We start from the raw sequence: 27,715 nt of genomic DNA on the forward strand, positions 1-27,715 counted from the left end.
GACAAACAAGAGTCTATGGAATATTCATTGTGCATCTGGGAGGGAAAGATTAATGTATTAGAAATTAAAATGGGACCAGAATGTATGATCTTGCTCTAACACTTGGCCAGACCTGTGTCACCCACTGCTAGTGCCTGAAGTCGACAGACAATTCTGCCAAGGTAACTGAGAATCATTAAGCATCCTGCTATTGTGCATGGTGAATAATAAAACTTTCCCCCTATTCTTTGCCTGGAGCTGACAATGAATAATTCTGGAGCTATTTGCAATGTTAACAGCACCTATCTTGCCCATCCATTCCTTTACGATAAGGATGGAAATATGCATTTCAACAGTCTGTACAGATACTGATTCACAGGCATTTCAAAGGACACCTGTCACTCAAGTGAAGGACCTGTCAGTCTCCGATGTATGATGGTGCCAAGAAAATGGCCAAAAAAGATTATCTGTACTTTATTTCTCCCTTTTTTTCAGATTAAAACACTGTTACATTTGCCATAGACTGACAAGTGATTTACACTGGCAACTGTAATGTGTTTAAGACTAGAAAAAAAGGCTATTCTCTTAGGCAGGCATATTCTTCCAAGGTTTACAACTGTATCAAATATACTATCACAAATGTGATCTAGACCATACAGAATGTCATTATGCTGGATATTAGAAGCATTTAATCTGTTTGCTGAAATAAAGGTGACATTGATAGAGCTGTATTTTTGACGTCAGTACCAGAGTAAATTTACTTTTAGGAAATTATAAGTAGACTGGAATCCTTATAGCGGGACCAGCTGATATTGGACACGTTCATTAAAATTATGTGTTGCTGAAGATTTTTCCTCATCAATATATTATTGAATGTGCAGTTCACATCAGAGAAGTCTTTTTATCATCAAGAGAAATTCATGCCACGTATTCCAAATTTTAAAATCCAAATACCAAAAAGATTCTTAATATTTTGTTCCCCTTGACAAAAATTGAGATCACTTTATAGATCTTTGGACATCTTCAAAGCCCTTGTTCCCTGAACAAATTCTGTGAGTCTTATGAGGATCCCAGTTGTTTTATTGAATAAATTATTCTGTCTTTTTGGATTACAGTTAAATTAATAATTAAATTAAGTTTATTAGTTTAAAATAAGTTTACTAATTAAGTAAATTAGTAAACTTCAAAGAGGTCTAACCTTCCTTACCCTTGTTGAATGTCATGAGAGTTCCACTACTTACCAGGGTACTAGGGGTCTTCTCTTTTATTCCTTAGAGCCTCCAGCCCACTACACTGTCTGTTGCACACAAGGTGATTCTTGGAAGATGTGTTCACGGTATTCATGTACAAAAGAAGGCTTGAACTTGCTGTATTAAAGAACTGAACTGTGGAGTTCAGCTTCTGGCTGTGAGTGATTCCTCTCTTCTTCCAATGTAGTTCTTATAAATGGCAGAATCTGTGGTCTTTTTTTTCCAAAGGATATATGTTAACCAGGGAACTGTTCTGACAAGAAATTGTCCCAAATCTCCCTGGTACAAAGGGGTACATTCAGGTAATTGTGACCAACTTTATTGCTTTGTGATAGATGAGGGACAGACAGATAACTTGATCTTGCAAAGAAGCTAAATGTGATCTAATTTCAGGCTCTGAAACTCATACAACTATTGTAAAATTGCAAAAAGTTCATTAAAATCACGGATAGAGATATAAAACATTTAAAATCATTATGACAAAACATTATTTCATGAAGCACTGTTTATAATGAAAGTGGATGAGGTGGATGAGCAAAGAGATAAAACAGAAAATGTCTTGATTAGAGAATATGATGGATATTAGTAGCTAGATTCATAGTACTTTGGCTTGCAAGCGGTTCCACAAGGGTTTCATAAATTCCTAATTTTTTTCTTTCCTGATAGTGAACGTATTGTAGCCAAAGTCTATCATCCAGCTATTGTAAATAATTTTTCCAGATTCAAGCTCTAAAATCTAGCTTTGTGATGCCTCTAAACATTGACAAGGAATTGTTCGAAATGCCTTCTCCAGTATTCTTCCTGTAACGAATTACAAAACAAATTATTAGGTCCCAATAAAATGCCAAGTATTTTAGTCACTTTTTAGAGCACTAAGGTGTTGGGCACCACATAGATTCTCCAGATATACTAATTTTAAGTGATTCTCTTCACACTATTCTACCTTACCTAACATCTATCTGTTTTAAAATTATCAGTGCTGAGGTAGATTTCCTCTTTCTCATCTTACCAATATCAATTCAAAATCTCCTCATTTAATTTTTATTTTTGAAAGTGATTTTGAGATGCTTCCTTTCTTGTTCCATTTTACGGATGTGGTAACAGTACAAGGTCTAGCAGTTAGTAATCAACGTCGTTATGTTTAAACTCAGCCAGTTTGACTCCAGAGTTCATGCTCTAAGCTATAATTCCAGACTCACTCATGAGAGACATTTTGTATTGGCATAAATTCACAATCAAGGTGTAACTAAACTAATTGTATAAATAAAAATATGTTGTACTTTTGACTAATAATTTCCTTGAGAAATGAACTTGTCTTGCAATACTTAATCACATAACATACAATATCTGATACATGAGTATTTAAATGATAATAAAGTCACATCAGTGTAATATTATCAACTAAAGTGTCTCTTAAAATAATGATAAAGAAAGAAAAAATACTTTCTCAATCCTATATGTTACTACATTACCATTAGCAACGCCTATTTTTAGTGGTGCCAATGGACAGTCAACCTAAAAGGAAATGTTGAACTTGTATTTCCAATATTTAATTAATGCAGTGAAAGAAAGTAGGATAATTTACTTCCTCTGGGATATAGAATAATCAAATATCATTTGAGATCAGAACAGAATAGCAACAATTCAAAGTATTATTTTAGATTTTCAAGCTTGTTGGAAGCAAAGTCTCTCTGTTTGGATAAAGCCACAATGCCTTTTTTTCTACCAACTGACTTATTTATAAAAATCCTCTTTGACTTCTATTTTATCAATAGATACAAATTTGCAGATTTTATCGATAGATGTTAAATTTCATATACAAAATTATATAAGTACTCTAGCAGTCCAGAGACTAACTAGGTTGTTATTTGCAACTAACTATTAGCTCAATATGAGGTGATGAATTGCTAGATTTGTGAGTAAAAAACATGGTACCAAAGTGAGAGAGATTTCCAAACTATGTGATCAATGTTAATCTCTGGCAGAAATGTGGTCAAGTTTGCAAATGACCACTCATCTACGGAAATTACTTTTAGAAGTTTGTCTTTTGAATGAAAAATAAAAGAAGTTAGAGTATGATGGGGAATGAGGTTATGTTGCATCCACAGACCTCAGAAGCTGTCTCCAAGTTTACCTAAGGATAAAGGCTAGAATAGAAAATTGAAGAGTTGCTTTCTTGGGAGACTTAGTGAGGCTCTTCGAACACTCAGTGTGTTTCGGGTCTGGGTTAGGGCCATCCTGCACACTATACTGTGTCCTGGCCACAGCAATATGCTTGACTTGCCAAGAACTGCCCAACTTATTTGAGCAGTGAGATGATGGCACCCAGGAGAGAAGTGAGATAGTCTCAATATATGTCATCCCCAAATGGCTTGGCAACAGGCATTGCTGAGGAAGCCAGAGAAGCAAGTGCCCACACTTGCCACTTCTATTCAACATAGTCCTAGAAGTACTAACCAACAAAGTAATAAGCCAACAAAAAACTTTGAGTCTCACATGTACATCGTTAAGACATTTTGAGTTGATTTTCGTGTGTGGTGTAAGATACAATTACAATTTCTTTTTTTTGTTGTTGTTGTTTTATTTTGGTTTTCTTTTTTTTTGGTTTGTGGATATCCAGTTTCCCTGACATCATTTGTTGAAGAGACTATCCTTTTCCCATTGTGTATTTTTGGCACCCTTGTCAGAGATTAGCCAACCATGTATGTGTGGATTTATTTCTGATGTCTCTATTCTGTTCCATTGGTTTATATGCCTATATTTATGCAAGTTCCATACTGTTTCAATTACTGTAGCTTTACAATGTATTTGGGAAGTGTGATGCCTCCAGCTTTGTTCTCTTTCTCAAGATTGTGCTTTTGTGATTCCATATGAATTTTAGGAATTTTTTTTCTTTATGCAAAAATGCCATTTGGATTTTAATAGAGATTGCATTAAATATGTAGGTCACTTTAAGTATTAAGAGCTGATATGGTTTGACTCTGTGTACCCACTCAAATCTCATCTTGAATGGTAATCCTCATATGTTGAGGGAGGGTCCAGGTGGGAGGTGATTGGATCATGGGGGTGGTTTCCCCCATGCTGTTCTCATGATATCTGATGATTTAAAAGTGGCAGTTTCCCCTTCACTTTCTCTCTTTCTTACCACCTTGTGAAGAAGGTGCTTGCTTCCCCTATGCCTTCTGCTATGACTGTAAGTTTCCTGAGGCCTCCCCAGCCATGCAGAACTGTGAGTCAATTAAACCTCTTTTCTTTATAAATTACCCAGTCTCAAGTAGTTCTTTATACCAATGTGAAAACAGACTAATACATAAACATTTTAACAATATGAAGTATTCCAATTCATAAACATGGGATGTTTTTCTGTTTATTTGTGCCTTCTTTAAATTGTTCCTTAATATTTCATAGTTTTCCATATATAGGTTTTTCACCTCCTTAGGTAAGTTTATTCCTAGGTATTTTTTTTGGTGCTATTATAAATGTGATTGTTTTATTAATCCCCTTTTCAAAGTGGTCATTGTTAATGTTTCAAAATGCAAGTGATTTTTGTATGTTACTTTTGTATCCTGCAACTTTACTTAATTTATTTACTCTAATAGTTTTGTTATGGAGACTTCAGGACTCAATAAAAGATCATGGCATCTTCAATAGGGACAGTTTTACTTCTTCCTTTCTGATTTGGATGTCTTTTATTTTTATTTACTTATTTATTATTTATTTATTTTTGCCTAATTGCTTCGGTTAGTACTTCTAGGACTATGTTGAATAGAAATGGCAAGTGTAGGCATCCTTGCCTTGTTTCTGATTGTAGAGAAAAAAGTTTCAGTTTTTGACCACTACATATTATGTTAGCTGTGGACTTTTCATATGTAAAACTACTAGAAGAAAACACAAGGGAAAGCTTCATAGCATTGATCTTTGCAATAATTTCATGAATATGACAACAGAAGGACAGGTAACAAAAATATAGAAGTGTAACTGCATCAAACTAAAAAGCTTTTGCACAGCAGAGGAAACAATAAACAGTGAAAATACAATCTATGGAATGGGATAAAATACTTGAAAACAATAAACCTGATAAGGGAGTAATCTGCAAAACATATAAGAAACTGTTATAACTCAATGTTTAAAAAATCCAATTAAAAACTAAGCTAAGAGCGTGAATAGACATTTCTCCAAAGAAGACATGCAAATGGCCAACAGCTATATAAAAAATGCTTAGTGTCAATATTCACCAGAAAAATGCAAATCAAAACCACAATGCAGTATCATCTCACCGCCGTGAAAATGGCTATTAGCAAAGAAACAAAAGACAAATGTTGGCAAGAATGTGGAAAAACTGGAACTCTTGAACACTGTTGGTGCGAATGAAAAAATGGTACAGATGTTATGAAAAACAGTAGGGAGATTTCTCAAAAAATTAAAACTAGAACTACCTTATGGTCCAGCAATTCCACTTTTGAGTGTTTATCTAAAATATTTGAAATCAGGATCTTAAAGAGATATTGGCACTCCTATGTTTATTGCAGCACTATTTACAATAGCCAAGAAGTAGGAACAACCTTAACATCCACGGACAGAAAAATATGGTATATAGATAAAAGGGAATACAATTTAGCATGAAAAAAGAAAATTCCGGGATATTCTACAACATGGATGAACCTTGAGGACATTATGCTAACTGAAATAAACTAGTTGCATAAAGACAAATATTGCATGATTCCTCTTACATGAGGTACTCTAAAATAGTCAAACTCATAGAATCAGAGTGAAATGGTGATTGCTAGTGGCTGAGGGAGGGGAAAATGAGGAGTTACTAAAGCATAGACATTAAGTGTCAGTCAAGCAAGATGAATAAACTTTAGAGATCTACTGTGCAACCTTGCACCTACAGCCAACAATAATATATTGCACACTTACAAGTTTGTTAAAAGGGTATATCTCATGTTAAATGTCTCACTACAATCAGAAATAAATAAGAAAACAAAGGAAAAGAAAACACCCTAGGAGAGTATTTCCCCACAAATAATTAATAAAATACCTTTATTATTAAAAATACAGATATGAGTGTCCAATTTCTTTATATGTAACCATAATCTGATTACTTTTAGGACACTGATATTAAATTTTAATCAAAGAATCTCCAAGATTTGTTAAGTATTTCATGATAGGAAATAAAGATGTGCTATAAGTAGAAAATACACACCAGACTTCAAAGATTTAGTACCAAAAAAAGTAAAATATCTCATTTATAATATTTATATTAATTGTATATTGAAATGGTATTATTGATATTGGATTACAAAAAATATATTATCAAAATTAATATTGCCCATTTCTTTTTTGTTTTCCTGCATGTGGATACTAATATTTTAATATTACAGATGTGCCTCACATTTGTGGCTTATAATATATTTCTGTTGAATAGTGCTGCCCTAGACAGTGCCTAGTGTCTACTGCTTAGTGTCTCATATCTCATATCTAGTGTCTAGTGCCTGTCTAGTGTCCTAGAAATGATAAATTGGAACTGGTGACCCTTTGGGCAAGTTTAGGTGATAAAGGGATTTTTTAAAATTTTAATTGTTATACAAATATTTTATTTTATTTTATTCTATTTATTTTTCTGAGATGGAGTCTCACTCTGTCGCCCAGGGTGGAGTGCAGTGGTGCAGTCTCAGTTCACTGCAACCTCCGCCCCCTGGGTTCAAGCGATTCTCCCTGCCTCAGCCTCCTGAGTAGCTGAGATTACAGGTGCCCGACTAATTTTTGTATTTTTTAGTAGAGATGGAGTTTCGTCGTGTTGGCCAGGCTGGTCTTGAACTCCTAACCTCAGGTGATCCACCCGCCTCGGCCTCCCAAAGTGCTGGGATTACAGGTGTGAGACACCACACCCCGCCTATGCATATATTTTAACGTATTACAAAAAATACAACTGACATTGTTTCATACATAGTATTGCTTTGAGATGATAAAGTAGGTAGCATCATGATAATGCTGTTTACAGAAACCCAGGAGTTATCAATGCCACAAACCCTCCTTTATTAACTGTTCAGAAATAGTACTAATTACGCAGATGATTCCTATTGCTGGTATCTTGAAGGTCTCTTATTTCTGTACTCTTTCAATGCATATCTCTAAATTTAGAAAATAAAACCTACTTGTTTAATTACAGGAAAATCTTAAATTACTTTAGATGTGCTTGAAGATTTAGAAGTAGCTGGTAAAAGCGTTCCATTTGTCAATTTCTTTAGGTTCAAGTCACTGGGTTCTCAACATTTTTTCTCAGTTTCGTAAGGAGTAGAAAGTGAATGTAAACTTTTATGTTGACGTTTCATCATTCGACTATATGGAGTGTGAGATGACTTCAGGGTTTTCCAAATAAAACTTCTAACCTAAAAAATCACACATCTATTTAGGACTGAAATGAGAATATATCTTGCATATCGACATGTTTATTTGAACGATAAAAATTTATTCTTACAAGGCATGATGCTTGCAGTAGTATTCTGTTAAAGAGCATATGAATCACATGAATGAAATGATGGTAACACTGAAGCTATAAGGCGCTGGACTCTGTTGACTGTGGAACCTTGGTAGGAATTCATATAAGAGCTGACTGAAAAGGTACTCATACATTCAATCAATATTTATTGTACACAGACTAAAACAGGTTTAGGCTCAGGTGATAAAGCAATGAACACAAAATTATCTGGTCTTCAAGAACTTTTTATTGAGAATGGGGTAGAAGGAAGAGGGAAAAATAAATAAAATTCCATGGGGCTTTGTAGACCATTATAAGGATTTTGGTGCATACTATAGGTGGAATAGGGTTGAGAGACAGCCAGCCAGAGAGAGAGACAGACAGTTCAATGTTGACTTCAAAGTTGGAAATATGATGTATATTATGAGGATGTATTTAAATAATAGAAAAAGTGTCATGCATATTTTCCCAAACCAAATGATAAAAATAAATGGATAACACATGCTTGGTTGCAAAAGTTCATGAATAGGACAGAGTCAGAAGAATTCAGACAGAATTCAGGTTTAGGGAATTTCTTCATAAGATTTCTGGGAACACAATTGTACTGGAAAATAATCACATATCAATATGGTTAGAAAATTGCTTCTTACTTCCCAAACCTGTCAGATAACGTAAATAAAATATTTTGCTCTTTCTTAGGAGATACATATGTGAAATGGGATTTTCTTTTTCTTTTCTTGACCTTCAAATAATTGTTTATTATGATGAAAAATTGTATACAAACAAAATGTCCAATTGTAGAGGTGGAATGAAATAATGATGGTATGTGCATAGGATGAACTACTGTGTAAATTATTAAAATACTTCAATGACCTGGGAAAATTCCCAGAGATGGAATTTTCATTACTGATTATCCTCAAACAAAATTATGCAATCATTTTCCTAATACAGAGCCTAGGTTCTTCTTAAATTAAGTGTCATCTACTCAAGTGACACTTTATACTATTATATAGTTGATAACTTCATTATTTTTAGTAACAAACTTATCTTTAGTTGAGAAGATGATTATATTCATTATTAATTCTATTTTATATTTTATTTTCAAATTAATCACATTGTTTTGTATTGTGTTTGTTTTCATGGTTACTTTGATTCATTGCAAGTGACGCTGGTTATACTGTTTTGAAGGTATATAAGTAACATGATTAAATTGATCAAAGAAAAATATTAAGTAAGTGCTTATATAGATGGTATGAAGAATGGTAAAACACAAAATTATAACTCAAATGGTCATGGTTTGAGGAGCATTGTCCTATTAAGATGTTAACAATTCCTGTGATGCCCATCTGCTGGGTTAGTCCCAAGCAACGGAGACCTCTAACTTTCTTACACGTCTCTCATCTAGTTGACTCTTTTAAGCTACAGAGAATATATTTTCCATCCTAGTGTGAAGTTGGTCTAGGCACTATGCATAGTGTGTTACAAGAATAGTATTCTTACCTTTGAGAAATGCATAATTTTATAAATATATGTGTAATTTATCCAAGAAAAACACTAAGAAACCTAATAAGACCTTCAAATAAATATCAGACTTTCTCACAGAACTAGGCCAACCAGAAGCCTTATTAAAAGATAACCAGGCGGGGTGCAGTAGCTCACGCCTGTAATCCCAACACTTTGGGAAGCTAAGGTGGGCGAATCACCTGAGGTTGGGAGTTTGAGATAAGCCGGGCTAACATGGTGAAACCCCGTCTCTACTAAATATACAAAAATTAGCCCGATGTGGTGGCAGGCATCTATAGTCCCAGCTACTTGGGAGGCTGAGGCAGGAGAATCGCTTGACACCAGGAGGTGGAGGTTGCAGTGAGCTGACATCATACCATTGCACTCCTGCTTGGGTGACACAGCAAGACTCTGTCTCAAAACAAACAAACAAACAAACAACAACCAAAAACAAAACAAAACAAAACAAAAAAACCAAATCTATAATATCATTGTTACTGCTTTCCAGAAATCCACACCCTTTACTTCAAGGTGAGATTGAAAAGTTCAAAATCCACTTCCCATATGAATATTTCCATCTTCACACTACCCTATTATAATTGTATTTTGCACACATCCCTTCAATACATGTGTTCATAGCCCATAGTATATAACTTAAATGCTACTTTATTATTGTTTTCTAATTAGTGAATACATTTCAACTAAACCAAACTTTTCATATTTTTAAATTTATTTCTCTCTTTAGCCCAGAGAAGTACATGCAAATATTGGACATCACTGAAATAAAATAAAATTGCTGATATCTTATTTCTTTTTTTTGTTGCTTTTTATTACAACCTCAGTTTCAACAACTGTTGGGTTGGTGCAAAAGTAATTGCAGTTTTGCTGCTGAAAGTTATGGCAAAAACTGCAATTGCTTTTGCACCAACCTAATACTCTTCTGTAAGCTTGCTTAATTGTCATCCACAGCTTCGAAAATTTTTGCTCTCCTAGAATCAAAAGTCCAACATCAAACAATCACAGTTGACTGTTGCCCAGCATTGCACGTGTGGCACTAGTCACTTTTTGTATCACTCACATGCTTTTGCAGAACAGCAGTGCGGATAAAAAGGGAAGATAATGTTGCAGTAATATTTCTGCTGGTCACATGATTACACTTGTACCAAACCCCTGGTCATGTCCAGTACCAACAAGCTATAATCCAGTTAAACAGGACTGTTCTATGAAGACAGTGAAAGCTAACCTTAAGCTTTAATGATATGAAACTCAAAGTTATGATTACCTCTGGTTTGCTATTTAAGGTCAAAAAGCACATTTCTTTATAAATCTGTCTCAAAACTAGTCAGGAACTTTGAATTTTCAAAAGTCATGCTGAGGCTGTCTCATTTCTCAGAGCTGTCTCAGAGCTCTTGCTCTGAAATATTAGCATCTAATCTTGTTTATCTTGGTGATTGATGGTCTCAGCTTTAATAATTTCTAAAGCATAGAACATCCTACTCACAAGAGAGTCCCTCTGAAGCTCCTACCTTTTTTAGTTAGTGGAGAACAAAAAGATGGAAAACACAGGGTTGTTAAATATGTGCAGAATACTTAGCAGCATAACACAGAGAGATATCCCTTGTCTTGCAAAATTTTACCCTAATAGTTTAGGGAGAAAAATAAAGTCATGTGTTTCAGCAGGACTTGAGTGAATCTGAGTTTTTAAGCTACTTATCTTCTCAGGTTGTGTGTCTGTCTTCGATATCAGCTGTGAATATCAGGTATTCTGCATACCTAAAAATAATGACTAAAATATTTCCCTCTAAATTTTTCTTTCAATTTTTAATTTAAGGGAATTATTCCAATGAGTCATTTTATTTAAAGTAGTGAAACCTAAAATTTATTTTATGAAATAAAAACTATGAGCATAAAGTATCAATATGAGGTTTATAAACCAGCTTAAAAGATTGTGAAATGTTTTTCCCTTTCAAAAGAAGCTGAGTGCTTACTTGGAAACTTACTTATTTAGAAAAATGATACTAGGTTCTAATTGAAGGTATAGAAAAAAATCAGTCTAGGCTGGAGATTTTCTATCTGGATTGGAGATTTAGAAAAAGACCTGTGTAATTAAAATATTGATTACTGTGATGTGAAGGAAACAAAAATAGGCAACTTTTGGCTTCCTTTGTGGCCAAATTATTTTAAAAATGGTAGAGTAAGAAATTTAAAAGCAAGACCAATGATGCATTCACAATCATTATATACCAGCATAGTTAGAACTGTGTTTCTATGATTGCATGTCAGCAGCCCATGTCTACCATACCCTTAACGTACATTGTAAGCACTAAAGGGTAGGCCCTGTGACTTGTCCATTATTATTTACTAGCATCCACATATATGACTGGAACACAGCAAACATTCAAAAGGTGTCAGTGAATGAATGTGTGAACAAGTTAAGTGTGTTCATGAATGAAATAGGAAGGAAGGGGATAGTAAGTAATCAACAGTTTTATGCTCTTCAGTTTCACAGTATCTATCTTTTCTCAAACTCTCCTGGCCATAGGAATCACTTGTTATAAATGCAAGTTCCTACTCACCACTCCAGACCTAATGCATCAAAATTTTCAGGGACTCATATTCGGGTAGGAAATCTCTATTTTCAATCAGCCAGTTGATTCTTACTCAATCAACTTCACATACTGTGTTTGCCTCCTGTCTGTTTCCTAGAATTATTTAAAATCTCAAATAAGTGACCCATTATTCAGTTATTGGTAGATCTGCTTTATCTTGTCAGTTAGGAATTAGGGGTAGACCTGGCAATATACTGTAATCTCACAACTGGCTACTATAAAAAATAAAAGTAGTACCTAACCTGGGACCTGAGGACACTGCTTATCAGGGTGACTTTGGAATTTGGATGTTGGTCACATTGTTTTAGAGAAGTCTTATACTAACATTTTAACTTCAATTCAGTCTTGAAGAAAGCAAAGTAAAAAAAAGTATAAAGGCAAAATGGGTCTATCACTGAAACCAGACTTCCTCTACAGCCCTTTTCTTCTTCTGAGCACTCTCTGGAACCTCCCTTAATACTTCTTAATACTTCATTTATGGTAGTCTAGCCTGTTCCTAGCTTATTTCTCCAAATTCTTCCTACCTCTACCCATTACCCAGTTCCAAATCTGCTTCCACATTTTTAGGTGTTTGTTATAGTAACACCCTCACTTCTTGGTACTATTTTTCTGTCTTAGTCTACTTTATGCTGCTATAACAGAATATCATGGACTGGGTAACTAATTTTAAAAAGAAATTTATTTCTCATAGTTCTGGAGTCTGGGAAGTCCAAGAGCATGGTACTGGCATCTGGCAAGGGCAATCCCATTGGATTAGGGTGGAAGGCAGAAGTGAGCATGTGAGCCAGAGAGAAAAAGAGGGCCAAACTCCTACAATAATTAACCTTCTTCCTAATGATAGGTGTGAGGGGGTGGGGAGCATCTGTTTGTTTTTTTCTTTCAGTGTTCTCCCCCTGAAGCTGCTAAGGGGTGTGTAGTTTAGTTGGGGAGACTAGCTTTATTTGTGACCATGAACAAGACATGTCTGGAAATGTACATTATTATATCCTTTTGGTGAATTTAATCTCTTTATTATTACTAAATATCCCTCTTTATCCTTGGTAATATCCTTTGCTCTGAAATCTACTTTATCTATCATTAATATATCCACTCCAATTTTCTTTTGATTAGTGTTGTCATGTTATATCTTTTTTTCATCTTTTTACTTTTAATTCATTTGTGTCGTCATTTTTGAAGTGGATTTCATCTAGATAGCATACAATGGAGTCTTGCTTTTTCATCCAATCCAAAAATTTCTGACTTTTAACTGGGATATATAGATTATTGATATGATTGGGTTAAATCTACTATCTTGCTGTTTTCCATTTGTTTGTAAGTTTAACTCAGAGAAAATTAAATAAGAAATCAACTACCTATATAATATCTGATAATCCATATGCTATGTTCATACTTTCCTCTTTTTCTGCCTTCTTTCGGATTTGTTTTCAAAAATTATATTATATCCTTTTTTGTCTCATTATCTATTGCTCTGTTACCATCTATATTATCTAATAGTATCACTCATATCATAGCTGTTACTTTAGTGGTTGTCTTTTAAGATTTCTAGCATACATCATTAACTTTATGAAAGCCTACCTTTAAGTAACTTTATATCACTTCACTTACACTTATAAAAACCTTACTATCCTATATATTTCTTCACTCATAGCTTTTGCGGTAATGTTATCAAACATTTTACCCCTACACAGTTTGTGTTAGAATCTCCAGCACATATGGTTTTAATTTTTGTTTAGTTAATAATCTTTTAAAAGATGTTAAGTAATAAGAGAAATATTTAATATATTTATCCACACAATTGTTTTCATGTGTTCTTCATTCCTTTGTAGATCCACATGTAAATCTGGAAATCCGGTATTATTTTTCTTCATATCTAAAGGAATTTCTTTAACATTGTTTTTAATGCAGGTCCACTAATGATAAATGTTTTCAACTTTCATATGCCTTTATTTTATTTTTACTTGAAAAATATATATGCTATATATAAAATTCTAGATTGACAAATTTTTTGTTTACTTTAAGGAGTTGCTCCACAGTCTTTTTGCTTACATTGTTTCCAATAAGAGTTTGCTGTCATTCTTACCTTTGTGTATGTGGTACTTTTTCTTTTCTGACTTCATTTATGAAGGTTTCTTTAATACAGGTTTCAAAAATATGTATTAGATATGTAAATTGCTATAGTTGAAATGTCCTCTCCAAAACTCATGTTGCAATTTAATTGCCAATGTAACAATATTGAGAGGTGGGGCCTTAAGAGGTGATTAGGTAATGAGGGCTTTCCCCTCATGAATGGTTTTTTATACATTATCTTGGGAGAAGCATATAAAGAGCTCTGGATAGCAGCACCGTCTATTTTTGTCAGCGTGTTCCATGTGAGACCTCTCTTCACCTTTCTACCAAACTCTAAGACGTTAGTGACTACGTAGGGCAAATCAACTTTTCAGATCTGAGTAGGGTAAAGGCCTTAAAATGTGGAGATTATCCTGGATTACATGAGTGAGTCCAATCTAACAACACAGTTCCTTAAAGGTGGAGAATCTTCCCAGCTGAATTAGAGAGAGTTGTGATGACAGAAGAGTCAGAAACAGGTGGCAACACTGGCAGTGAAGATTCAGGAAGGGGTTCACAAACCCTGGAATGTGGGGAGCCTCTAGAAGCTGGAGAGGCAGGAAAGAAAGTTCTCCTCCAGGGTCTCCAGAAAGAAATGCAGGTTTGCCAATACATAGGTTATAGCTCGATGAGACCAGTGTTGGACTTTTGCCCTCCAGAAGTGGAAAATAATAGATTTGTGGGGTTTTCTATGCCTCTAAGTTTCTAGTAATTTGGTATGCCAGATATATAAAATTAATACAATGCCAACTACTAAGAAAAACCTGATAAGTAGTATTGGAGCATACTGAACAAAAACTTATCACATTTTCTTCTGCTCAACTGTAATACCTCATGTTCCACAACAATGTTTAGTTTCATGGTGTTTGTATTTTTAACACTGTGGTCTCTCAAGACTTCCCTGAATTGTTTCTATCTAAATACGTGAAACTCCTTTAAGATAACATAGGAAGATTCCTGATACTTCTTTACCAATCCCAATTATTTCACCTTATTCTTTTTATTTTGTTCTACTAACAAGAAAAAATCTCTGATGTATGATGCTAGACTAACACGGGTTATTGCTGCTCTAATTGAGGTCATAGTGCAGAGGGGAGTTTAATCAACACAGAGATCAACTGCACATAAAGGCATTTCTCTAAGAAAAGCAAGCATAACTTTGAGAACATGTCCTTTATTTTTCTGTTTTTAGCTGTCTTTTCTGAGGACTAATTAGACCAAGAGAGTTAAGGAATCAGTAGTAACTCTTTGTTTTCTGAAACTACTTATTGTTACTTACCTTAATTTTCCATCTTATAATGTAACTCAGAAACATATTTGCAAAAATGTCATAATATGATTATGTAAATTAATAGGGGCAGTTTTTTTCAATGAATGCCAAGTGATGTTACTGTTTATTGTGAGTGTTTTATTCCTTCTAGTCTCTTTTAGTCATGGATTGAATTAGTTTTAGCTGGAATTTGCCCAGTGTTTTTTTGTTTTGTTTTGTTTTGTTTTTTGTTTTGTTTTGTTTTCTCACAACGAAGGATTGTTTTGCAGATCTGCTCATCTCCGGCCTGTTTTATGTCCACCCCACATGGCGCATAGTGACAAAAAGAGAAACACATTTGGATATACGATGGCTCTCATAATTGAGCTAGTGTTGTAACATCCCAAACAAGCCAGTGATGCCTGATATATTAGAAACTAGAAACAATGAGACGTTGCATTTTTATGTAGTCAGAATTATCTTTAACTTCTTTTCTGGGCTTCATTTAAGAATGTAGACATTTCAAAGAAATTGAGAGGTAATTGTTAGAAATTTGAGCATGTGATGATAAGGATGATATTTTAAATATAATGAATTTCAAGACAATGTAGTAAGTTCAACTTACTTAGGAAAATTTTGTAAATGTAAGATGAGTTTCCCTGTTAAAAGTCTTAAAAAGCTACATATTCTTATGAAAAGAGAAATAATTGGTTAAAAATAAAAATGATTAAGCTGGGCGCAGTGGCTCATGCCTGCAATCCCAGCACTTTGGGATTACAACACTTTGGGGCTGAGGTGGGCAGATCAGTTGAGGTCAGGAGTTTGACACCAGCCTGGCCAATGTGGTGAAACCCTGTCTTGACCAAAAATACAAACATTAACCGGGCATGGTGGTACCTGTAATCCCAGCTACTTAGGAGGCTGAGGCAGGAGAATTTCTTGAACGTGGGAGACAAGGTTGTGCCACTTCACTCCAGTCTGGGTGACAGAGTGGGACTCCATTTCAAAAAAAAAAAAAAAAAGATTAAAAGAAAGTACAAAGAATCCTTAAATTGTAATCTAATGCATTGCAATTGCAATTTAATCAAAGATGAGAGAGAGTTATTAAAACTGGCAGATTGGCTTACATGATTGTGGAGGCCAAGGAGTTCCACAGTCTGCCATCTGTGACCTAGAGAACCAGAAAAGCAAGTACTATAATTCAGTCTGAGTCTGAATCCCTGAGAACGAGGAAAGCCAACTGTATAAGTCCTCATCTGAGTCCATAGGCCCAAGAACTAGGAGCACCAGTGTCCAGTGCCCAAGGGCAAGAAAAAGTTGGATATCCAAGCTCAAGCAGAGAAAGTGAATTTGCTCCCTTTTGCCTTCTTGCTCTTTCAGGCCCTCAGGGATTTTATTATGCCCACCCAAATTGATGAGGAAGATTTTTTTCCCCCAGACTACCAACTCAAAGGTGCATTTTTTCCAGAAACACCCTCACAGACTGGTAAATTGGTACCAGTAGAGTGGGGTGCTGCGGAAAAGATACCCCAAAATATGGAAGTGACTTTGGAACTGGGTAACAGGCAGAGATTGGAACAGTTTGGATGTCTCAGAAGAAGACAGGAAAATGTGAGAAAGTTTGGAATTTTCTAGAGACTTGTTGAATGGCTTTGCCCATAATGCCGATAGTGATATGGACAATAAAGTCCAGGCTGAGGTGATGCAGATGGAAATGAGGAACTTTTTGGGAACAAGAGCAAAAGTGACCCTTGTTATGTTTTAGCAAAGAGACTGGCAGCATTTTACCCCTGCCCTAGAGATTTGTGGAACTTTGAACTTAAGAGAGATGATTTAGGGTATCTGGCAGAAGAAATTTCTAAGCAGCAAAGCATTCAAGAGGTGATTTGCGTCAAAGGCATTCAGTTTTAAAAGGGAAGCAGATCATAAAAGTTTGGAAAATTTGCAGCATGATAATGAGATAGAAAAGAAAACCCCACTTTCTGACGAGAAATTCATGCCAGCTGCAGAAATTTGCATAAGTAACAAGGAGCTGAATGTCAATCCCCAAGACAATGAGACAATGCAGAAAATGTCTCCAGGGGCAATGTCAGAGGTCTTCCTAGAAGGCCCTCACGTCACAGGCCCAGAGGTCTAGGAGGAAAAAGTGGTTTTGTGGGCTGGGCCCAGGGTCCCCATGCTGTGTGCAGTCTAGGGACTTGGTGCCCTGCGTCCCAGCCATTCCAGCTGTGGCTGAAAGGGGCCAATGTAGACCTTGGGCTGTGTCTTCAGAGGGTACAAGCCCCAAGCCTTGGCAGCTTCCACATGGTGTTGAGCCTGTGAATGCACAGAAGTCAAGAATTAGGGTTTGGGAATCTCCACCTAGATTCCAGAGGATGTAGGGAAATGCCTGGATGCCCAGGCAGAAGTTTGCTGCAGTGGTGGGGCTGTCATGGAGAAGCTCTATGAGGGCAGTACAGAGGGAAATGTGGAGTTGGAGCCCTCACATAGAGTCCCTGCTGGGGCACCACCTAATGGAGCTGTGAGAAGAGGGCCACCCTCCTCCAGACCCCAGAATGGTAGACCCACTGACAGCTTGCACCATGCACCCGAAAAAGCCACAGACACTCACCACCAGCCTGTCAAGGCAGCTGAGAGGGAGACTGCACCCTTCAAAGCCACAGGGGTTGAGATGCCCAAGACTATGGGAACCCACCTCTTGCATCAGCATGATCTGATGCAAGACACAGAGTCAAAGGAGATCATTTTGGAGCTTTCAGATTTGACTGCCCCACTGGATTTTGGACTCTCATGGGGCCTGTAGCCCTTGTTTTGGTCAATTCCTCCCATTTGGAATGGCTGTATTTACTTGATGCCTGTACCCACATTGTATCTAGGAAGTAACTAACTTGCTCTTGATTTTACAGGCCCATAGGCAGAAAGGACTTGTCTTGTCTCAGATGAGACTTTGGACTGTGAACTTTTGAGTTAATGGTGAAATGAGTTAAGACTTTGGGGGACTATTGGGAAGGCATGATTGGTTTTGAAATGTGAGAACATGAGATTTAGGAGGGGCCAGGGTGGAATGATGTGGTTTGTCTCTGTCCTCACCCAAATCACATGTTGAATTCTCATATTGTGGGAGGGATCAGGTGGGAGGTAATTGAATCATGGGGGCAAGTCTTTCCCATGCTGTTCTTGTGATAGTAAATAAGTCCCATGAGATCTGATGGTTTTATAAAGAGGAGTTTCCCTCCACAAGTTCTCTCTCTTTGCCTGCCACCATCCATGTAAGACGTGACTTGCTCCTCCTTGCCTTCTGCCATGATTGTGAGACCTTGCCAGCCATGTGGAACTGTGAGTCCATTAAACCTCTTTTTCTTCCCAGTCACAAGTATGTCTGTATCAGCAGTATAAAAATGAACTAATATACCCCCCTAAATGATATCTACTGGCCTGTTCTCTCCTTCTGCAAATTTACCAGAGAAGGATCAAGGGATCAGAGCCCCTTTTATTCCCCATTGTATTGTTCCATCACCATCACTCCATGCCCACTCATCTCTGTATATATGCTCTATGAACAGCAGGGGCATGGATAGCTATTCACTTCTTGCTGTTTTGTCCATTTACAGAAGGATTCTGAACTAGCTTGAGCAATTTTCAAAAATTTTATACCAATTCTTTCTGGCCAACATGTTTCAATTAAATTGGATATTCAATGCCAGATATTAAAAAAAAAAAAAAAATAGGCCTTAACATTTATTTGGTTGATGTTGAAGAAAGGGAAAGAATAGAAATAACATTCATACTCTCTTCTCCAATGCCAAGTTTTAAATTGGGAAAATCTCATAATCTAAGAAATCAGGATGCATGTGTCTGGCTTTCAGGTATCTCAAAAGAATGATTACTCCTAGACCATGGCTTGGCTGCTGTCAGCCCCCCTGCCCCCAGATTTTTTAGCATGTTGTAATCACTAATCCTTTGATATAAATTGTGTTTTGCATGGAAGTTAATTCACAGAATTCCCTGTTATACAGACATCTTTTATACACACATAGGTTCAGCTACCTGTGTTTATTTTGACAGTTCAGTTCAGATTGTTAACTCCTGAAGTATTACATATTCCTGCATTTAAACAATCAATATCAACAATGAGAGTCCAGTATTAAATGATGAAGAAAACTAATGTGTTTGAATAGCTTATATTTTTCATTTTCAAGTAAATCTTTTTATTAAAATATAAATTTGTACAAAAATGACAAAAATATGAATGTTCAGCTTGAGAGATTTTCAACAGATAACCACACCTATCTAGATAGCACTCAGATTAAAAAACAATTGAGCATTACTAGTACCACTAAAGCATGCAACTGACCTGTCACGGTCACCCAGAAATATCAGAACAATTATCCTACATTTAATCATCATTCTTTAGTTTTTCCATTTCATTTATTTGCATGAAATTGTGTATTATATTCTCTGGCATTGTTTTTAATATCTAGAGTATTTGTTTTAATATACACAAACTACCCACAATGCAAAGTACCCATATGACAAGGGATTAATAACTAGAATATATAAGGATCTCAAACAACTCTATGGGAAAAAATCTAATAATGTGATTTTAAAATGGGCAAAATACCTGAATAGATATTTTTCAAAAGAAGACCATGGCAAACAGATATATGAAGAGGTGCTCAACATCACTGATCATTAGAGAAGGGCAAATCAAAACTACAATGAGATAGCATCTCACCCCAATTAAAATGAATCTTATCCAAAAGACAGGCAATAACAAATGTTGGCGAGGATGTGGAGAAAAAGGAATATGTGCACACTGGTGATGGTAACGTAAATTAGTACAACCACTATGGAGAACAGTTTGGAGGTTCCTCAAAAAACTAAAAATAGAGCTACCATATGATCCAGCAATCCCACTCCTAGGTATATACCCAAAAGGAAGGAATTAATGTATTGAAGAGATAGCTTCACTTCCATGTTTATTGCAGCACTATTCACAATAGCCAAGATTTGGAAGCAATGTAAGTGTCCATCAACGGATGAATGGATAAAGAAAATGTGATACATATGCACAACGGAGTACTATTCATCCATAAAAAAGAATGAGATTCTATCATTTGCAACAGCATGGATAGAACTGGTGGCCATTAAGTGAAATAAGCCTGGGACAGAAAGATAAACTTTGCCTGTTCTCACTTATTTGTAGGAGCTAAAAATTAAAACAATTGAACTCATGGAGAGAGAAGAATGATAGTTACCAGAGGCTGGGAAGGGTAGTACGGGGGGGGAGGGGGTGGGAAGTGTAGATGGTTAATGTGTACAAAAAAATAGAAAGAATGAATAAGATACAGTATTTGATAGCACAATGGGGTGACTATAGTCAGTAATAATTTAATTGAACATTTAAAAATAAAAAAAAAAGTGTAATTGGATTGTTTGTAACACATTGCTTGAGGTAATGAGTGTCCCATTTACCCTGATGTGATTATGACATATTGTATGCCTGTATCACAATTTCTCATGTAGCTGATAAGTATATACACCTATTAGGTACCCACAAAAATTAAAAATAAAAAAATTAAAAATCTTCACTAATCATCAGAGAAATGCAAATTAAAACCACAATAAGAGGCCATCTCACACTGGTCAGAATGCCTATTACAACAGTCAGAAACAACAAATGTTGATGAGGCTGTGGAGATAAAGGAAAGTCAATACACTGTGGGTCGGAATAAATTGATTCAATCACTGTGGAAAGCAGTGTGGAAATTTCTCAAAGAACTCAAAACAGAATTACCACTCAACCCAGCAATTCCATTACTGGGTATATACCCAGAGGAATATAAATCATTCTATTATAAAGATACATGCATGCATATATTCATTGCAGCTCTAGTCATGATAGCAAAGAAATGGAATTAACTTAGATGCCACCAATGGTGGACTGAATAAAGAAAGTGTGGTAAATATGCACCATGGGATACTATGCAGCAATAAAAAAGAATGAAATCATATTCTTTGCACCAGCCCAGATGCAGGTACAGGCGATTATCCTAAGCAAATGAATGTATAAACTGAAAACCAAATACTCACTTATAAGTGGGAGTCAAACACTGGATACTCATGGACATAAAGACGAAAACAGTAGACACTAGGGACCAGTAGAGGGAGGAGGTAGGGAGGGGGGCAAAGTTTAAAGAACCGTTGGGTACTGGCCAGGCATGGTGGCTCACGTCTATAATCCCAGCACTTTGGGAGGCCGAGGTGGGTGGATCACCTGAGGTTTGGAGTTTGAGACCAACCTGGCCAACATGGTGAAACCCCATCTCTACTAAAAAAAAAAAAATATATACAAAAATTAGCTGGGCGTGGTGGTGGGCACCTGTAATCCCAGCTACTCGGAAGCCTTAGGCAGGAGAATTGCTCGAACCCAGGAGGCAGAGGTTTCAGTGAGCCAAGACCGCGCCATTGCACTCCAGCCTGGGTGACAAGAGCGAAACTCTGTCTCAAAATAAAAAAAAAAAAAAAGAAAACAAACAAAAACGCTGTTGGGTGCTATGCTCAGTACGTGGGTGACAGGATCATCTGTACTCCAAACCTCAGTATCATGGAATATATCCAGATAAAAGCAACGGCAGCAAAAGCCAAAATTGACAAATGGGATCTCATTAAACTAAAGAGCTTCTGCACAGCAAAAGAAACTACCATCAGAGTAAACAGGCAACCTACAGAATGGAGAAAATTTTTGCAATCTACTCATCTGACAAAGGGCTAATATCCAGAACCTACAAAGAACTCAAACAAATTTACAAGAAAAAAACAAACAACCCCATCAAAAAGTGGGCAAAGGATATGAACAGACATTTCTCAAAAGAAGACATTCATACAGCCAACAGACACATGAAAAAATGCTCATCATCACTGGCCATCAGAGAAATGCAAATCAAAACCACAATGAGATACCATCTCACACCAGTTAGAATGGCCATCATTCAAAAGTCAGGAAACAACAGGTGCTGGAGAGGATGTGGAGAAATAGGAACACTTTTACACTGTTGGTGGGATTGTAAACTAGTTCAACCATTATGGAAAACAGTATGGCGATTCCTCAAGGATCTAGAACTAGATGTACCATATGACCCAGCCATCCCATTACTGGGGATATACCCAAAGGATTATAAATTATGCTGCTATAAAGACACATGCACACGTATGTTTATTGCAGCACTATTCACAATAGCAAAGACTTGGAATCAACCCAAATGTCCATCAGTGACAGATTGGATTAAGAAAATGTGGCACATATACACCATGGAATACTATGCAGCCATAAAAAAGGATGAGTTTGCGTCCTTTGTAGGGACATGGATGCAGCTGGAAACCATCATTCTTAGCAAACTATCACAAGAACAGAAAACCAAACACCGCATGTTCTCACTCATAGGTGGGAACTGAACAATGAGATCACTTGGACTCAGGAAGGGGAACATCACACACCGGGGCCTATCATGGGGAGGGGGGAGGTGGGAGGGATTGCATTGGGAGTTATACCTGATGTAAATGACGAGTTGATGGGTGCAGCACACCAACATGGCACAAGTATACATATGTAACAAATCCGCACGTTATGCACATGTACCCTACAACTTAAAGTATAATAAAAAATAAAAATAAAAATAAAAAATAAAAAATAAAAAATAAAAACAAACAAAACAAAACAAAACAAAACAACAACAACAACAAAAAACAAACCTGCATATGTATCCCCTGAATCTAAAATAAAAGTTGAAAGAGAAAAGAGTAAAGTCAATTCCTTCCCAAGTTCAGGTACTGCCAATGTGATACAGGTTGAGCATCCAAAGTCCAAAAATACAAAATTTAAAATTCTCCAAAAATATCATTTGACCCAGCAATCCCATTACTGGGTATATACCCAAAGGATTATAAATCATTCTACTCAAAGACACATGCACACGTATGTTTATTGCAGCACTATTTACAATAGCAAAGACTTTGAACCAACCCAAATGATAGTCTGGATAAAGAAAATGTGGCACATATACACCATAGAATACTATGCAGACATAAAAAGAATGAGTTCATGTCCTTTGCAGGGACATGGATGAAGCTGGAAACCATAATTCTCAGCAAACTAACACAGGAACAGAAATCCAAACACCACATGTTCTCACTCATAAGTGGGAGGTGAACAATGAGAACATGTGGACACAGGGAGGGGAATATCATGCATCAGGGTCTATCAGGGGGTTGCGGTGGGGGAGGGATAGCATTGGGAAAAATATCTAATGTAGATGATGGGTTGATGGGTGCAGTGTACCACCATGGCACATGTATACCTTTGTAACAAAACTGCACGTTCTGCACATGTATCCCAGAACTTAAAAGTATAATAATAATTTTTAAAATGCTCCAAAATCTAAATCTTCCAGGTAAAAAGTTCCACATCTGAACCCATGCAATGGTTCACAGTCAAAATTCAAATTTTGTTCCATGCACAAAATTATTAAATATATTGTATAAAATTACCTTCTGGTTATGTGTACAAGGTATATATAAAGCAAAAATGAATTTCATGTTTAGACTTGGGAACCATTCCCAAGATATCTCATCCTGAAAATGCAAGTATTCCAAAATCAAAAAAAATCTGATATCCAAAACACTGTTGGTCCTAAGCATTTTGGATAACGGATATTCAACCTGCAGTATTAGGAAGTGAGGCCTTTAAGACATGGGTAAGTCATAAGATCTCTTTCCTCATCCATGGGATTAAGGTCCTCAAAAGAGAGGTTTCACCCAGCTTTAGGCTAGCTGACTAGCCTGCTTTTCCACTCTCTGCCATGTGAGACACAGCAGAGCAGTCCTTACCAGAACACCAAACCTTACCAGACCACCGAACCTGCAGGCACCTACCTAGCCTCCGGAACTGTATGAAACAAATTCCTCTTCTTTGTAAATTACCCAGTCTGTGGTAGTCTGTTATAACAGCACAACCGGACTAAGATAACTAACTGCAGCTGCAACAACCCTATTTTCAAATAAATACATTCTGAGATGTCAGAATTTCAGATTTAAACATATAATTTTGCATGGCACAATTCAATCCATAATGCCAAGTTTTGGCTTTGTTGTTTTTCTCTATTATATCTTTGCTTTATTTATTTATTTATTTATTTATTTATTTATCTATTTATTTATTTATTTTGAGATGAAGTCTCGCACAGTTGCCCGGGCTGGAGTGCAGTGGCGCGATCTCGGCTCACTGCAAGCTCTGCCTCCTGGGTTCAAGCGATTCTCCTTCCTCAGCCTCCCAAATAGCTGGGATTGCAGGCACCTGCCACCACATCCAGCTAATTTTTTGTATTTTTAGTAGAGACAGGGTTTCACTATGTTGGCCAGGCTGGTCTCGAACTCCTGACCTCGTGATCAGCCCACCTCGGTCTCCCAAGGTGCTGGAATTACAGGTGTGAGCCACGGTGCCTGGCCTGATTCTAATTTATTAACTTCTGTACTTACCTACTTTTTAAAGGCTTTATTTGCCTCTTGTCTACTTTTTAAGGCTTTATTTGCTGGATTTTTTTTTCTCTTCTTGAGATGCACATTTAGAGCATTGAACTTTGACTTCCCCTCTTGTCTAATGTACGATTTAATGTTATTACTGTTTCTCTAAACAGTATTCCACAAGTTTTAATATGTCATCTTTTATCACTGAATTTAACATATATAAATTCTACTAAAATTTCTGATTCTATCCAAGTGTTGTTTAAAGCTGTGCTGACCTCTTATTGTATTGAATTTAGTTTAATTTTTGCTTTCTCACAAATGCCCAAATTATCAGTCAGACTTACTCAAAACTTGTGTCTCACCCAGCACCAAGCTTTAGAAGTAATTAGCGAAGAATACAAGACAGTCACAGCAAATGCCACATCGATAGCTAGGGACCCCAATCCATTAAATACAGCTCCCTGGAATACCTTTTCCAAATCAGGATATTGTTTAGATTCTAAATGACAAGCACTAACTTTATGTGATCAATGAGTTAATTGGGTCTGTTTAGTTTTCAGATCACTCAGCTTTTACATCTCACTATTCACATAGTCAGAAGGCATATATGACTAACTTACATTCTTCAGGACAATAGTGGCTCACAAACCCAAAAACTGTAAGCTCGTTTATATACCGGGTATTTCATGTTGTAAAGAGTTCTCAGATTATTAATCACACATAGAAAATCTCTTTTAAAATCTTCATTTATACTCTAGATAGTAAATTCCATCAGTGAAGAATTATACGGAATTCTGCTTGGCAAAATATCAGCCTCTCATTTTCTAGCAATTTATTGAAATCTTGCTTCATGTTTCAGTATATAGTCAATTGCAGTAAATGTTTTCTGTGCTTTTGAAATAAATGTATATTCTGTTGGGCAGGTGTGGTGACTCACGCCTGTAATTCCAGCACTTTGGGAGGCCAAGACGGGAGGATCATTTGAGGTCAGGAGTTCAAGACCAGCCTAGCCAACATGGTGAAACCTCTTCTCTACTAAAACTGTAAAAATCAGCCAGGCATTGTGGCAGTAGTCCCAGCTACTCAGGAGGCTGAGGCAGGAGAATTGCTGAACCCTGGAGGCAGAAGTTTCAGTGAGCTGAGATCACACCATTGCACTCCAGCCTGGGCAATAGAGCGAGACTCCATCTAAAAAAGGGGAAAAATGTATAATCTGTTATTATTGGGTATACAGTTATATTTACACAATTAGGTTAAATGTGTTAAAGATGTCTGTATTTCCTAAATCTCTACTAAATATTTTTTCTTGTTCTATATGTTATTAGGAGAAATGCAGTAAAATTTTTCTCTGTGATTTTGGATTTGTCTGTTTCTCCTATTAATTCAGTTACTTTTGCCCTATTTTCAAGTTTATTAAGAGTATAGAAATTTAAACTTGTTTGACCTTACTGAATGATTAGCCTTTTATCACTTTAAAATTTCCTATTTATTTCTAATAATGCTGTCTTTAAGGCTACCATTATTTTTAACCTCCTTGTGTCCTTATATTTAAGGTGTGTCAATTGCAAGAAGTATATAGTTTTACTATATAGGAGTATATAATTATACTATATAGATTATATATATACTATATATACACAAGAGTATATAATTATACTGTATACGCTATATAGTTTATCTTTTTATTATTTAGACTAGTTATGTTTAGTATAATTATTAATCTGTTGGAGTTTATGTTTACCATCTTATTATTTGTTTTCCATTTGAACCATCTCTCAGTTTACCAAAAGAGGCCTATGCACACACATTCACTTAGTATCTCTCACTAATACTTTAGCCACTTCCTCGCAGAAGCCCACCCAACCTCATGTCTAGGTATGATTCCTTTTTGTAGTCATTTTTGTAGCATCTCTTCTTTTTCCTAAGAGCACATCGCTCAGTTATTTTGTGTGAATATTTAATTAATGCCTGTTTTTTCTTTTAAACTATAACTTGATGACAGTAGGGCTTTTTATCATAAATAAATATTTTTAGCATTAAATTAATATGTACATTCTATAATTCTAACTTTCTTTACAATCAAAGGTTACATAAATACAAACAACTTTCATAAAGGATCTACCCATTTCCCTTATGTAGAAGCACATCATCTCATCAAGGAACCACTATTATATTGAGTCTAAATTGTCCTGCCATTGATCATGTCAAGCCCTCTCTTCAGGGACTACGAGAGGCTTTGCAGCTTCCTGCAATAGTGGGCTCATTTCATCACATTTCCTGAGACAACCCTGTTTCTTGCACATCCACAGGGAGGGTGAATAGGACTGACTAAGTGCTCATTTATTGCAAATATTTTCCAGATTATTTGGTGCAAATACAATATTCCATTGTCATTTTTAAGTGAACTTGTCAAAGCTAAGGGCTCTGACTCATGAATGTTCACTTTCTTCCTGGATTAAGTAGGCAGTCACAGTAAAAAATGTCTGATGACTCAAAGTTTCTGTGAGTGCTATGAGTGTATTCAAGATTTTTTCTCTTTTGAAAATCACTCTGAGTACAAACGGAAGAAATAATGATGTGCTATGTGTCCTTCCTGTCATCCCTACGTAAACAGTACACTCTTCAGGACTTTGTCAGAAATATTCTAGCTTTTCAAGGTCCTTTGATCCATGTTTTAATTAAAGAAAAAAATTATTTCTTTTCATGCATGTACTTTAAGAAAGTTTATACCAATAATTCAAATTAAGAAAAATAAATACCATGAAAATTAGAGAAAATCAAATCAGGCTAATAAACCTATTGCAGATTACCTGGAGGCTTGACTTGTCCTTGGGTCAAGTTGCATTGTATTAGAATAAATATAATCTGCTGAGTGTAAATGAAAACTCAGGGAATAGTGCAGTCTTATATAAATATCAACAGATACCTTACTCTGCTCACTAGAGTCAACAGATTAAAAAATAGATCTTTATGGCACCAGCAGCTTAAAATTTGTTAAACAAATGTTTAGAAAATT

This window comes from Theropithecus gelada, unplaced genomic scaffold (assembly GCF_003255815.1).
Source record: "Theropithecus gelada isolate Dixy unplaced genomic scaffold, Tgel_1.0 HiC_scaffold_15875, whole genome shotgun sequence".
NCBI lineage: Eukaryota > Metazoa > Chordata > Mammalia > Primates > Cercopithecidae > Theropithecus > Theropithecus gelada.